The 11,109-nt window shown below is 25.4% G+C and overlaps 1 long non-coding RNA gene across 1 annotated transcript; it reads left to right on the top strand.

The window, feature by feature from the left end:
* Positions 1-457: 457 nt before the first annotated feature.
* LOC148783897 (uncharacterized) lies at positions 458-3,364 on the top strand. The gene is made up of 2 exons (XR_016058064.1): positions 458-557; positions 3,157-3,364. It is a non-coding gene; the product is annotated as an uncharacterized LOC148783897 (long non-coding RNA).
* Positions 3,365-11,109: the final 7,745 nt, after the last annotated feature.

The raw sequence follows: 11,109 nt of genomic DNA, 5'->3' as shown, positions 1-11,109 counted from the left end.
TTTTTTGCTCATAATTGTGGAGAGTATATGATTTCTAGGATTTTTTCTCAAAGGTATTGTGCTTAAGTAATTTATAGGCTTTCTTTGATGGCATTTTAATGTTATTTGTAGGATTTTTTGTTAAGTGTATTGTGTTTGAGTAATTTATAGGCTTTATTTGATGGTAATTTCCAACTATCTCCATTGCTCTGCCCTCTAATTAAACTCAGCATTGGTTTTTTTTTGTTTTTTAGACCTCAAAAAATGCAATAATAATTTTAAAAAAAAAACATATAAGATATTAAAATTATATTTTCCAAAAAATATTCTTAATGTGGAATCACATGCTTTTAATATGACATACCTTGGAATAAGATGCTTTTTGTTGTGATAAGTTTTTTCTCTCTTTTTTTTTTCTATAAACCTTTCAAGCATTTCTCTATATAATTTCCACCTAATTAGTGATGCTAACATTCAAAAACTAAAACTAAAAGTTGAAGACAAGTTGGTTTAGCGAAGAAAGCTTGGTGATTAGATTGAAGATAAACTATATTAGGGTATTGGAAGAGACTAAAGAGGTATCTTGAATTTAAGTGCTTTTTATTTTATACAATAATAAATAATATTTTAAATTTAAATAATACAATAATAGTTGAAAACTGAAATATATTTATCATTCACAAAATTTCAATAAAACATGGTTTTAGAGAGAGAATTTAATGTATTTATCTTCACAACTGAATATTTTACTAATTAATAATAGGAAATGTTTCTATACTTCCCCTACAACTTAGAAGATCTATGCTTCCCCTACCATCCAGCTGTCCAATTTTGATCAAGAGGGTCACTCACCGTTTGACCTTAGATCCGACGTCTCAAAATATTTTATTTTACATATAAAAAATTTTAAAATTAATTTTGAGATAAAATATAATAACCAAAATACCCCTTGAAATTTTAAGGGGTATTTTTGGTCATTTTATTTTATTGTAAATATTGTTTTTATATGTTTCGCTAGTGCGAGTTTATTAGAGGATTGGACGTCCAAAATTTGGGGTTAAAATAGTTTACGGAAAAATAAAAATAAATAAAATAGTTTAAAGATGTGACATTGTGATTGGGGCAATCTTAGCCCTCCATTCAGAATGGACGATTGGATAAGGGGAAGTACATAAGTTTTATGTTGTAGGAGAAGCCTAGAAAAGCTTGCCCTTAATAATAAATGTGATAGTAAATTTTACTTTTAATATATTATTAATTAACGCATATCCATTTGGCATACAATTAAAATAATAAAAATGATTTAAATAAATAATTTCAATTATATAAATAAAACTGAAAAAAATTTATGCAGGGTCTTACTAATGCTAACATCCCATATAGTAGTTAAGACATGGGGTCCTATTAATGCCTATATCAAATATATTAGCCCACTAAGGCATAATCAATAGGTATTAACCTTATTATCAACAAAAGAGCGATAAAAAATAATATATATTGATCAATACCTAATTTCAAGAATAAGAGAGGGGAGAGAGATTTAAGGTAAAAGGGATTGGGAAAGATAATGAAAGAGTGAGTGAGGGAGAGATTTAGAAGTGAGATATGAGATTAACACATATTTCTTTCCTTAACCTACATGTTTCCTATTAAAAATAGACATGGGAAAGTGGGAGGGATAAATTATCATAAATAAAAATATGAATGTTTTTTATTGGGTTGGGGGATTTTTGTTGTGCATGGTAAATAATGACTTGAATGTGAGAGACGTGCATTTTCAATAGGTCATGTTTTTTCTATTACATTAACTTAAGAAGTATAAAATTTATTTAAAAATTATGAAAGAAAGAAATAATTCAGATATACTATTTGTCATAAAAAAAAAGACTAAAGGCAATCAAATGATTTTCAATATTATTTTAAATGGAAGAATCAAGAGGGACACAGTGCAAATGAATAATAGTAAAAAAAAGTTACAACATATTAGTTATAAATAATTTTAATAATTCAAAATTCATAATTAAAAAATAAAAGATATTCACGTATATAGAAAACAAAGAATCAAATTTTATATATGTTGAATCACATTAAAAAAACATAGTATTGTCAAAAACTAATGTAATATTAAAATAGTCATAATTTTTTAAAAAAATATAAAAATTCTAATTAAAATACGTTAAGGAACAAAATTATGATTCTATTTTATTTCTAATAATAATAATAATAATAATAATAATAATAATAACAACAATAACAACGACAACAACAACAACAACAACAAGATTAATAATAATAATAATAATAATACTAATAATAATAACGACATCAATAACATCAACAACTATAACTGTAGTTTTTTTTATTGTTGTTATTATTATTATTATTTATTTTATTTAATCATTTTATTATTATTTATTGTAATTACATATAACTTAATTATTTATATTACTCTTTCTTCTATCTTTCTCTTGCTATTTTTTAAATTGATTATGTCTCTCATGTTTTCTATTGGGAAGTAATACTTTTATTTTATAAATTATTTTTATTTTATTAGATAAGACCCATTGATCATGAATGTTAAAGAAAAATGGTTATTTTTTGTTCTTGATTCTTATGTTAAATGATGTATCGATTTATTTTCATCTCAATTTTTCGTTTTATATGTATTGTAATTATAATTTCTATACTTTAAATAAAGCCTATTGATTATGAATTTTGATCATATCTTCTCTAGCTTTCTCCCACTATTTGTTATTTGCCTATATTAATCTCGATTCCACTATTTAAAATAGCATTTAAATTTTTTTGGTCTACCTATAATCGTATTTTATCACAAATAGTATATCTGAATTATTTTTTTTTTTACACGATTTTTAAAATATTATAACTATTTCATAAAGTTATTCAATTGTTAGGATAAATTCAATGATCTCTAATACCATGTTTTATTGAAAATATTTTTCAATGATAAATATATTTTAGTGATTAGTATTAAATATCATGTGTATATTACTAGTGACTATATATATATATATATATATATATATATATATATATATATATATATATATATATATATATATATATATATATATATATATATATATATATATGATGGGATATGTGTATATTTCATATATTTTTGTATATATTTTTTAAATATTTTTATTATATCAGGTTTGGGTCAGAGTTCACAAGTCCGCTCGATGTCGAAAACCATGTATTGCGTTGAACCATGTATTGTGCGGAGATTCAACGGCAACTATTGCCACAATGCGTTTTTCACCTGAATCGAGCCAGATCCAATTATGTGATAATTAGATGGCAGCATCTTTGGCGAGTCCAAGCAATTTCGAATTGATCCATCCAAATGCTGGATGGCGAAGCTCATAGCCCATTTTTTTTTTCTCTTATGGATTACCATAATATAGTGATTTAAAGGTTTAAGTTAGAGAGTAAACATCCATTCCCCAATAGATTACCATTTAAAGCTTTAAGATCACCTAGATTACCATAAAATAATAATTTAAATATTTTAGTTAAGGAGCAAATATCAATTTCCGAATAAATTCCTATAATTTAGTTATTTAAAGCTTTAAATTAAAGAGCAAATATCCATTCCTTGAGTAGATTACATAATCTAGTAATTTAAAGCTTTAAGTTAGAAAGGCGAAAGCGAGTCTTCATAGGGCAATTGTCACTGCTTATGGACCCGAACCTGGGTGATACAAATTGCATAGCATCATAAATAGCTATTCTTGGTATTACCCATCCACCGGGAGAGTTTATAAACAAATAGAGATCCCTGGTATCATCCTTTATACTGAGATATACCATGAGACCAATAATTTGATTCGATATCTCACAACCTCTTGGCCTAAAAAAAATAATCTTTCTCGATGAAGTCAGTTGATTAAGGATCAAATTGTATCTCTTAAGAATCGTACACGCACCTTTCGATACATATGGTTCAAAAAATTACGAAAAAAAAAAAAAGAATCTATGTGCCGATTACAGACCTATTCCTTTTTTCGTAGCAGGGTTTTCCTCCTGAAAGGGCTTTTTCCTCCTTTTTCAAGAAACATGAGTATCCATTCCCACGGTGCATCAAAGGTGGCATGGCAATTATAGGTATTGATTACAGTAGATTACCAACAATATATTACCATAATCTAGTAATTTAAAGCTCTAATCTAGTAATTAAAAGTTTTAAGTTAGAGAGCAAATGTCCATTCCTGAAGTGCATCTCGCAATTTAAAGCTCTAATCTAGCAATTAAAAGTTTTAAGTTAAGGAGCAAATATCTATTCCTGAAGTGCATCTCGTATGACAGATTACAGTATACTACCAACAATATATTACCATAATCTAGAAATTTAACGCTCTAATCTTAGTAATTAACAGTTTTAAGATAGGGAGCAAATATCCACTCCCAAGGTACATCTCCCATGTGCTGCATTAGCATGGCAGTGAACCTGTGCACAAATTTGAAGTAGTGCGTTGGTTCGTATAATGACAAACCAAATGTCGGTTTGGGTCTAAGCACATTTGACCCATATATGTTTATTGGTTTGTATAAAGCATTGAAAATTGTTTTAGGAACGGATTTCGAGGTACAAAGTATCCATCATAAAATGGATGGAAATAGGATCTATCTCAAAAAATTGATTTTAAGAGATGACTTATTTCTACATGAACACCTAGAAATCGTATCCACGATCTAAAATATCATTTTCATTGTTAATTATGAAATTTAAAGTTAAAAAAATATTGAAGATAGATAAGATATGTAAACATTATAAACATTTTCAAAGGTATTTTGGTTATTTTATTTTATTAAAAATATTATTTTTATATTTTTTGGTAGTGCGAGTTTAATAAAGGATTGGATGTCCAAAATTTGGTGTCAAAATAGTTAGCAGAAAAACAATGAAAAATAAAATAGTGTAGATACGTCATATTGTGATTGAGGCAATCTAAGCCCTCCATTCAGAATGAACGGTTGGATAAGAGGAAGTATATAAGTTTTATGTTGTAGGGGAAACATACAAAACTTGCCCTTAATAATAAATGTAATAGTAAATTTTACTTTTAATATTTTATTAATTAGCACGGATCCATTTGACATACAATTAAAATAATAAAAATGATTTAAATAAATAATTTAAATTATATAAATAAAACTAATAGAAAAATTTATGTAGGGTATTATTAATGCTAATATCCCATATAGTGGTTGAGAGATTAGATCCTATTAATGTCTATATCAAATATATTAGTCAAAGCATACTCAATAGGTATTAACCTTATTATAAACAAAAGAGTGATAAAAATTTATATATATTGATCAATACCTAATTTCAAGAATAGGAGAGGGGAAAGAGATTTAAGGAAAAAAGGACTGTGAGAGATAATGAAAGAGTTAGTGAGAGAGAGATTTAGGGGTGAGATGTGAGATTAACCCATATTATTTACTTAACCCACATGTTTCCCATTAAAAATATACATGGGAAAGTGAAATGCATAAATTATCATAAATAAAATATGAATATTTTTTATTGGGTTGGGGGCTTTTTGTTGTGCATTGAAAATAAGGACTTGAATTTGAGAGATGTGCATTTTCAATATATCATGTTTTTTCTATTGCATTAACTTAAGAAGTATAAATTTATTTAAAATTATGACAGAAATAAATAATTCAGATATTCTATTTGTCATAAAAAAGGACTAAATTAAATCAAATAATTTTCAATATTATTTTAAATGGAAGAATCAAGAGGGACATAGTGCAAATGAAAAATATTAAAAAGAAGGTTACAACATATCAGTTATGAATAATTTTTAATAATTCAAAATTCATAATTAAAAATAAAAGATATTCAAGTATATGAAAAAACAAAGAATCAAATTTTATATATGCTAAATCATATTAAAAATATATAGTATTGTCACTAAAAAAATAATGTAATATTAAAATAGTCATAATTTTTTTAAATATAAAAGTTATAATTAAGATAGAAATAAAATTACGATTATATTTTATTTCTAATCATAATAATAACAACAACAACATCAACAACAACTACACCGTAGTTGTTGTTGATGTTGTTGTTGTTATTATTATTATTCTTTATTTTATTAAATCATTTTATTATTATTTATTTTAGTTACATATAACTTATATATTTATGTTAATCATATTTCTAGCTTTCTCTTGCTATTTTCGGAATGGATTATGTCATTTTTGTTCTCTCTATTGAGAAGTAATGTTTTTATTTTTATTTTATAAGTTAATTTTATTTTGTTTGATAGGACCCATTGATCATGAATGCTAAAAAAGAATGGTTATTTTTTATTCTTGATTCTTATGTTAAATAATGTATTGATTTATTTTCATCTCAATTTTTTGTTTTATATGTATTGTGTAATTATAGTTTTTATATTTTAGGTAAAGTCCATTGATTATGAATTTTGATCATATCTCATATACTTTTTTCCCACTATTTTTTATTTGCCTATATCAATCTTGATTCCACTAGTTAAAATAGTTATATATGATGGGTGCGTTTATATTTCATATATTTTTGTATATTTTTTCAAAATATTTTTTATTATGTATCAGATTTGGGTAAGAATCCAAGTTTTGAACCCGACAAGTCGGCTTGAGTTCGAAAACCATGTTCCTGAATTGTTTCCGGATTCAACCTCAACCATTGTCACCTAGAGAATTAAGACATTTTGTTTTCTATTTGAATTTGGCGCGATCCAATAATGTGATAATTTGATAGCATCAACTTTGACGGATCTGAGCAGTTTCGAATTCATAGCTCCATACATTTATTGCTTACTGACGAAGCGTATAGCCACAAATTTTCTGATGTCCTAAATATCACATACATCACCATACGATAAGAAGTTTGCGTACTGACGAATGGCCTAAAGATCACATACATCATCATAAAATAAGGAGCAAATATCCATTCTCGAATAGATTACCATACTCTAGTTATTTAAAGCTGTAAGTTAGGGAGCAAATATCCATTCCCGAGGTCCATCAAAGATGGCATGGCACTCGTAGGTATGGATCACAGTAGATTACCATAATATACTAATTTAAAGCTTTAATCTAGTAATTAAAAGATTTATGTTAAGAAGCAAATATCCTGTCCCGAGGTGCATCAAAGCTGGCATGGCAGTGAACTTGCACATATTTGAGGTAGTGAGTTAGTCCATATAATGACAAATCCAAATGTCGGTTTGGGTCTAAGCTGATTTAACCCGTATTTATTGGTTTGTATCATGGAAAATTGTTTCAGGAACACATTTTGAGGTACAAAGCATCCATCTTAAAAATGGATGGGAATAGGAGCTATCTTAAAAATAGATTTTAAAAGATAGACTCATTTCTACATGAACTCCTAAAAACCGTATCCACGACCTAAAATATTATATTTATTGTTTATTATGAAATTTAAAGTAAAAAAAATGTTGAAGATCAAGAAGATATGTAAACATTTGAAATATTTTCAAGGGTATTTTGGTTTTTTATTTTATTGTAAATATTGTTTTTATATTTTTCGTTAGTGGACGTTTAATAGAGGTTTGGACATCTAAAATTTGGCGTCAAAATAGTTTACAAAAAAAAAAAAAAAATGTAGAGACCTGACATTGTGATTGGAGCAATCTTAGCCCTCCATTCAAAATGGACGGTTGGATAAAGGGAAGTATATAAGTTTTATGTTGTATGGAAAATCTAACAAGCTTCCCCTTAATAATAAATGTGATAGTAAATTTTACTTTTAGTAAATTATTAATTAACTTGGATCCATTTGACATATAATTAAAATAATAAAAATGATTTAAATAAATAATTTAAATTATAGAAATAAAACTAATAGAGAAATTTAAGCAGAGTCTTACTAATGCTAATATCTCATATAGTAGTTAAGACACTAAGTCTTATTAATGTATATATCAAATATATTAGTCCATGGCATACTCAATAGGTATTAACCTTATTATAAACAAAAGAGTGATAAAAATTTATATATATTGATCAATACCTAATTTCAAGAATAAGAGGGGGAGAGAGATTTAAGGTAAAAAAGATTGTGAGAGATAATGAAAGAGTGAGTGAGGGAGAGATTTAGGGGTGAGATGCAAGATTAACAAATATTTATTTTCTTAACCCACATCTTTCCCATTAAAAATAGACATGGGAAAGTGAGAGGGATAAATTATCATAAATAAAGATATGAATGTTTTTTATTAGGTTGGGGGCTCTTTGTTGCACATGGGAAATAATGACTTAAATATGAGAGATGTGCATTTTCAGTAGGTCATGTTTTTTCTATTGCATCAACTTCAAAAGTATTAAATTTATGAAAGAAAGAAATAATTTAGATATACTATTTGTCATAAAAAAAGATTGAATGCAATCAAATGATTTTCAATATTATTTTAAATGAAAGAATCAAGGGACATAGTGCAAATGAAAAATAGTAAAAAAATGTTACAACATATAAGTTATGAATAATTTTTAATAATTCAAAATTCATAATTAGAAAATAAAAGATATTCAAGTATCTGAAAAACAAAGAATCAAATTTTATATATGCTGAATCACATTTAAAAAATGTAGTATTGTCAATAAAAAACTAATGTAATATTAAAATAGCCATATTTTTTTAAAAAAATATAAAAGTTATAATTAAAATACGCAAATGCCAAAATTGAGATAAAAACAAAATTATGATTCTATTTTATTTCTACTAATAATAATAATAATAATAATAATAATAATGACAATAACAACAACAACAACAATAATAATAATAATAATAACAACAACAACAACAATAAGAAAAAAAAGAAAAAGAAGAAAAAGAAGAAGAACAACAACAACAATAATAATGACATCAATAACATCAACAATTATAACTGTAGTTGTTTTTGTTGTTGTTACTATTATCATTATTGTTATTATTATTATTCTTTATTTTATTGCATCATTTTATTTTTATTTATTTTAATTACATATAACGTATTTATTTATGTTACTCTTTCTTCTAGCTCTCTCTTGCTATTTTTCAAATGGATTATGTCTCTTTTGTTCTCTCTATTGGGAAGTAATATTTTTATTTTTATTTTATAAGTTACTTTTATCTATTATATAAGACCCATTGATCATGAATGCTAAAGAAAAATGGTTATTTTTTATTCTTGATTCTTATCAATGATATATCGATTTATTTTCATCTCAATTTTTTGTTTTGTATATATATTGTAATTATAATTTTTATATTGTAAGTAAAGACCATTGATTATGAATTTTGATTACATCTTCTCTAGCTTTCTCCCACTATTTTTTATTTGCCTATATCAATCTTGATTCCACTATTTAAAATAGCATTTAATTTTTTTTGGTCTCACTATAATTGTATACATCTGAATTATTTTTTTCTTACATGAATTTTTAAAAAATTATAATTATTTTATAAAGTGATTCAACAGTGTGGAAATATTCAATGATCTCGACTATATTTTATTGAAAATATTTTTCAATGTAAAATATATTTTAGTGATTAATATTAAATATCATGTGTATATTACTAGTCACTCTCTCTCTCTATCTCGCTATATATATATATATATATATATATATATATATATATATATATATATATATATATATATATATATATATATATATATATATATATATATATATATATATATATATATATATATATATATATATATATATATATATATATATATATATATATATATATATATATATATATATATATATATATATATATGATAAGTCTTTCAAACACCTATAGGCGAAAATGAATAGTGATTTTTCTTACCCTCATCACCGTCCAAATTTCATCGCGCGGTCACGATTATTTGGCAGTGTTTTATTTTTTAGTTTTTTCTACAAATCGGAATGACCTGAAATTTGGATGGTATGTATATCTTACTGAGGTGCATCTAATAAAAGTATAAAAAAATTATCTGTTAAATAAATTGATTAAAATACCCCCGAAATTTTGGGGGTATTTTCGTCAATTGCTTTCAGATAAAATATTATATATATATATTTTTAGGAGATTCCTCTATTTTTGATGAATATGGGTTCCAAATTTCAGGTCATTCTGACTTGTAGAAAAAAAAAATGAAAAATAAAACACTAACAGACAATGGTGACCGTGCGATGAACTTTGGACGGTGATGAGGGTATGCGAAATCACTGTTCATTTTCGCCTATAGGCGTTGCATAGTGTTTTCCATATATATATATATATATATATGGGAAAAGTTTATATAGAGCCGAGGCTCTAAACCATCAAATTAGAGTCTACCTCAAAAATTTCACTAGAAGAGGTAGTTTTGATACCCAAATATCCTTAAATTTATTATCTCGACATCAAGATGCATGGACATGAGAAAAAAAATAGATTTCAAGTTTTTGAAATACTGTATTTTGTAACGCAGTTTTGGACCGTCAATTTTCAAGATTTTTAAGTTTTCGTAGATCTTTCTATCTACACTATTTTTGAAGCTTTAAACTTTATAAATAAATATTAAAATATATTTTAAGGCTATCACAATGATTTTCAATATTGAAACCACATTTCGCGACACTATTTGAAAGTAAGCTCTAACCACACCATATATATATATATATATATATATATATATATATATATATATATATATATATATATATATATATATATATATATATATATATATATATATAAGAAAATCTTCTTGTTAGCCCAAAGGCTAACTGGAAGATATGAGCTCAGCGACCCATATTGAATCTGGGCCGATTAGACGATCATGGATGCTTGATAGCGTTCGAATTTTAATATATTTTTGTTTACAAATCCAAATCACTTCAAATTTTATGTGTGTGTTCATCAAAATAGGTAAATTTTTGAAAAATATCAAAAAAATATTTTACATGAAACCAATTGACCAAAATACCCCCATAAAGTTATAGGGGTATTTTGGTCAATTTTATTTTTGAGGATTATTTTTTTTATATTTTTATTAGGCGCGGCTTGATGAGTTGAACATATGCGTAAAATTTTAACTGATTTAAATTTATAAGAAA

This window comes from Amborella trichopoda, chromosome 1 (assembly GCF_054954075.1).
Source record: "Amborella trichopoda isolate Santa Cruz 75 chromosome 1, AtrichopodaSantaCruz75HAP2 v2.0, whole genome shotgun sequence".
In the NCBI taxonomy this organism is placed as follows: Eukaryota; Viridiplantae; Streptophyta; class Magnoliopsida; order Amborellales; family Amborellaceae; genus Amborella; species Amborella trichopoda.
Note: the sequence above shows the minus strand (reverse complement) of the source record. Positions and strands in the feature narration are given on the sequence as shown.